Here is a 6,000-nt window from a genome sequence, read left to right as displayed (position 1 = left end):
AAAAGAAAGATTAAGAAAATAGAGAATAAAAGGCATGCCAATTAATAAAATAAATTCCAATGCTTCCAAAGTATTAATAAAACAGCCGTAGCTGACCAATTTGTTTAAGGAAAAAATAGAAAATGAATATATGATGGAATTCAGAGTGAAGGACAATGAATGAGGTTAAGTAATCATAAAAATAGTATGTGATATATTTTCATAATGATTAATTTGAAATTTTAGCTAAATTTTAATATACATATTATCATAATTTACCCAAGGAGCTGAATGACAACTATAGCAAAGAAAGAAAAGAAAAGAAAAAAACAAAACAAAACAAAACACAAAAAAACAAGAGAAGTGAGGTGAAGGAAGAAAGAGAGGAGAGGGAAAAGAAAGAAAAAGAGAAGGTAGAGAAAATACATTTAAGAATATACTTTTTCTCAGGGGAATGTAAAAACATTATTATTTTACTTTAAATTGCCTTCCAATGGAAAAAGCATAAATTTATCTTTGCATATTGTTTTTGAAAAAGAAGAAAGTGGTCTATTTGAATTGAATCAGTTATCACAGTTATTTTGACCATCTACGGGATTTCAGAATCCCCAGAAGCCTCAAGAATAAGCAGTGAAACACAAAAGACTAGTATCCTGGTAAAAGTCTCTTTCTAGAAGGCAAGGGGACACTTTCAGCACTTGAATTCAGTGGTGAAAATTGGAAAAGAGAAAAGTAATTTCCTGTGAGAAAAGTCTAGCCCTCTACCATACTCTAAAAATGTCTTATTCTTCTTTGGGTGAAATTTTCTACAGTAAGACAAAGGATCTCAAGAGACAGAATTGAAACAGCATGTAAGCCTGATCATGTCTGCTACCACCTCAGGAATCAGGCATTTAAAGCCTACATGAAGGAAATTGATCCAAGGGACAATAAGTAAGCCAACTTACCAACAACACCAGATCACTGTCATGAGATGCTTCAAGATGATCATGTTCCTTGCCCAGTATTGCCCTAAAAGAGATCCTCCTATGTCATGACTCTTCTCACTATGCACAATTGCCCTTCTTCTCTGACAGGACATCGTGATCCCAAAATGGGCCTTCAAACCCATTCTACTGGCTTCAAATGGGTCTTATTCACAACCTATTGTTCGAGTCCAGTCTGATTACTGCCTATGGTCATACTTATCAGAATCAGATTACTAAAGCAAAAACGTTTTTATAAACAAAAGGCAAGCAGTCAGGTGCAGGACAAGGACAAGGAGTTTTAGCTCCTTTCAGAGGGCTTATTTAGGAAAGGAGTATCATCAAAGCATTCTAGAAGTGAATAGAGCTTGCAACTGTAACATATTCTCAAAGAAATATGACTTAGGATATTTCCTTTTTGGAATAGTCTTAGCACAAAGCTAATATTTTAGGATGCTTTTCTTACTGTTATTCTTTAAAATGAATGTTTCCAAGTAAATTTCACATTTTATACAACTTTAGGAGAGTCATGTTCTGCCAAAATTCATCCATTAATCTATTTCCTTTGATAACTATTCTGTTTAAATTATATATAAATCATTTATACACACATACATGCATACTATGGAAAACAGTATAGAGGTTCCTCAAAAAATTAAAAATAGTACTACCATATGATCCAGCAGTCCAGCTTCCGGGTATATATCCAAACAAAATAAAATCTCTGTCTTGAAGGAATAACTGCACCCTGATATTCATTGCAGCATTATTCACAATAGGCAAGACATGGAAACAACCTAGTGTCCATCAATAGTCAAATAGATAAAGAAAATGTTGTACATATAATCAATGGAATATCATTCAGCCATGAGAAAGAAGGAATCCTGCCATTTGCAACAGCTTGGATAAATCTCAATGGCATTATACTAAATGAAATGAGCCAGAGCAGAAAAACAAGTAATGTATATAAGATATTACTTATATTTGGAATCTAAAATACCCAAACTCAGAGAAGCAGAAAGCAGAATGGTGGTTACCAGGGACTGGAGAGTGGGGGAAATGGGAGATGGTGGTCAAAAAGTACAAACTTCCAATTATAAGATTAACAAAGTCTAGGGATCTAATGTACAGCATGGTGACTATAGCTAATAATGCTGTTATATATGTGAAAGTTGCTAAGAGAGTAGATTTTGTATGTTGTCACTACAAAGAAGAAATAGCAGTTATGTGACAAGATAACAGGTATTAGGTAATGCTATGGTGGTCATCATTTTGCAATATATAAATGTATCAAGTCAACATGTTTCAACTTTAAACTCACACAGAATTCTATGTCAATTAAACCTCATTAAAGGTGGGGGAAAACAAATAAATAATTGTCACCAATTTAATACATTAAAGGAAGAAACTATGAATATATAATAGATATTAAAAGGTTCTTTATAAGATATAGCAAATACTCTTGACATAATTGGCAAGAAACTTAAAATAAATGAAATATTTCTGAACATTATGAGACATATTTATATGAAATCATTATCAAATATCATTTGTTTTTTCAAGTATAAAAACATTTCCATTAAGTCAACAATAAGACAGTGGTATCTGCTTCAATGATATTAGAAACTCTACCAGGTCTAGACAAATAGATAAAAAAAGAACTATGCACATATGATCATTTAAGATATGATAAAGGTGACTCAAATCTTCCGAGAAGAGATTATTTTTTTCAATAGAATGTTGATACAATCAATTATTCACTAATTATATCTCAATGAGTGTTGTGTATGTTGTGTATGGGCCCCTTTTATGCCCATACATGAGCAAGAATTCCAAATGGAATTAATATGTAAATATTTAAAATAAATAATATTTTCATTAAGAGGTGTCTGGGTGGCTCGGTTGGTTAAGCATCTGATTCTTGGTTTTGCCTCAGGTCATGATCTCAACGTTCGTGGGCTTGAGCCCTGCATTGGGATCTGTGCTGACAGTGCAGAGGCTGCTTGGGATTCTGTCTCTCCCTCCCTCTCTCTGCATCTCCCCTGCTCTCTCTCTCTCTCCCTCCACTTCCCCCTCTCTCTCCCTGTCTCTCAAAATAAATAAATAAACTTGAAAAAATAAAATATTAATTAGAAGAAAACACATGACTTTAAAATATCTTTACGAGGATAACAAATCTGACCAAGACCCAATATTAAGGAGAAATTTAAAAAATAGCCAAGTTTTTAATAATCCATATGACAAAAATTATCTATACACAAAATTAACAAACTATAGACAGAAACAAAATATTTCGAGCACATATGACAGAAAATCTCCTTGACCCATAGTCATGTAGGGCCCGATATACCAAAAAGAAAATGGCAAGCATCACTTAGAAAAGGTAATGAAGGCTACTAATGCAACTTTTATAGGAAAAGAATTTTAAATGTTAAATAAACACGTGAAAACTCACCAGTTGTTAAATATAAATTAAGTATCTTTTGCAAACCACTAGGGTTTGCAAAAACTTTTTAAAAAATGATATCCAGTGAAGAGATACTTAGGAAAATGTTCTCACTTTTCTACACTGTTCTCACTTTCCTACACTGTTTCATGGACTGTAAATTGATGTAAACATTTTGGAGGTTGACCTGGCAATGTCCTCTAAAATGTGCTCATGCTCTCATCCCATAATCTAAAATAAAAGAGGTTATAAATGTGAAGTTCAAGTAGTATTGCAGGAATAAGTAGACTTGTCCATTGGAGGAATACGAGCTTGCATCAAAAACACAACCACAAGCACCAGGATCCTTATAACACACATAGATCAATTTAATACCAACTGAAAATAAAAATGCCGACTCTTTATATATTTTGGGCAAAAAACACATAGTATGATTTTCACTTCCCTGATGGGGAAAAAAATTATAATTAGCTTTCTCACAGGGAATGACTGTACAGGAGACAAACAAGGAAACATAGACACCCAGTTACAAAAACATGACCATATAAAGACGATATAATGTTGTAATTTGTAAATGGAAGTGGGCAACAGTATGAGACCACTCAAAGAATAGCCATTGGTAAGAAATTAGGATAGAATCGGAAAGGCAATATTGACAACCATAATGACAAAAGAGGTTTTTAGTTTCCCCAAAACTTCATATGTGTGCTTAAGAACATCTGGATTATCTGGGGCGTTTGGGTGGCTCAGTGGGTTAAGCGTCCCACTCGATCTTGGCTCAGGTCATGGTTTCATGGTTCGTGACTTTGAACCCCAAATTGTGCTCTGCATTGGCAGCAGAGAGGCTACTTGGGATTCTGTCTCTCCCTCTCTCAGCCCTTCCCTCTCCCTCTCCCTCTCTTTCTCAAAATAAAAACTTTAAAAAATACTTTAAAAAAAATCTGGATTATTACAGGCCAATAGCCCCTTGTCCCGTCCCCAGTCTAATCACTGTTCAAGGTAAATTAATTCATAGTAGTAGATCCCCATTGCTTTGTTTGGTCTAACTACAGATATCACGGCTAAGGCTTGCTTGAGGCATGGGAGCCAAGAGAGGTTTCTCCCTTCTCAATGCCAGGGAGATGCACTGAGATAACGTAGCCACCTATGAAGAATGGCATTACCACACAGGGATCAACCACCAAACCTGCTTTAGACGCTAAGATGCTGGTGAGGTGTGAAACCAAGTCCTGAAGGAACATATTTATGCTTTATCATACAGAATTTATGATAAAGATAAGGTTTTGGGGTTAATTTTTGCATTCTTATTTGAGACTTTCAGATTTAAAAGATCAGCCAGGATACATTATAGATCAGAAAAAAAACCTGGTATATTTTTACAGTAAAACCTGAGACATTAAATGTATTCATGCTTTTGACATGCTGCTTCAAGCCATATCTCCAGGCTCATTTGGAACAAGTCATACCCTGGTATCTTTTTGCTTCTAGAAGTATTTTGGTAGACAGGGTTAGATGGCCGCTCACAAGACGGGAAACATTACAGTGCTTTACAAATATTGCTTACCACCTTCTCAACTGAAGAACTGAGAAGTGTGCCACTGATTTCCCTTTCATCCCTACCCCCTTTCTGTATTCATCTTTCTTGAAGCATCATATTTGTTGAGAGCACACAATGACTTTTCGTTTAGTTGTATTAATTTTGAAGGCTTCTAACTACCCCCTCCCCTACATAGATGGTCTTTGCACTGCTCTTGAGCAAGAGCTTTTTTCTTGAGGCCCATCTCTTCATGCCCACAAATAACCAAGCAATTCCTCATGCCACAGCTTCCCTTATGTCGATCTGCTGCTCAGCCCTGTTCACTTTTTGCTTCACTCAGAGTCCGATCTGCCCTTTCAGGTCCAATTCAAATCACCCTTGTCCTTAAAATGCCTTCATCAGCCATGTCAGCTCACAAAATTATACTGTACTTTGAAGCAGTGGTATCTTCAATTAGCACAAATTTAATCTTCAACTCTTTATTTTCCCTTGTATTACAATTCTTCCTTTTGACTAAACTAAGATACAGACCATGGTTATAACTTTGTAATATTTCCTCAGTCACTCTATGTTACACTCAATTACCCTTCAATATTTCCCATGCAATGCTTACCAAAATCTTTATTATTGAACAGTTGATATTCTAGCCAAATGTGCACTTTAAAAGCAGCAATATTTACAGTGAGAATTTCACTCTGTTAGAGATGTTTTAATAACATTTCTCTGCATTGATCATCACCTTCAATTTTTCATATTGGTCAATGAAAAAAAATGCATCGCTTGAAAAGAAAACAACCACAAACTTCAAACAGCAGATGTTAACCATGTACAGGTGGCTGAATAGCTCATGGGATGGCTGATTGGATTTGAGACTTTTCACCTCATGGTAATCAGTCTGGATTTGGCCCATGGTTGACAGGTCACCCTACAGCTGTTAAAAGGATGCCAGGTGGGATAAGCTCTCATTACCAGCATGGTGGGCAGGTGTTTACATCACAGTGAGCGCCCTTGTGGCCACTTTTAGGGGCAGCGAAGGCCCTGGTTCCTGGAAGGTACAGCTACCTGTCAAGAGT

The sequence above is a fragment of the Felis catus genome, chromosome C1 (genome assembly GCF_018350175.1).
Source record: "Felis catus isolate Fca126 chromosome C1, F.catus_Fca126_mat1.0, whole genome shotgun sequence".
In the NCBI taxonomy this organism is placed as follows: Eukaryota; Metazoa; Chordata; class Mammalia; order Carnivora; family Felidae; genus Felis; species Felis catus.
The sequence above is the reverse complement of the archived record's forward strand: the minus strand, read 5'-3'. Positions refer to the sequence as shown.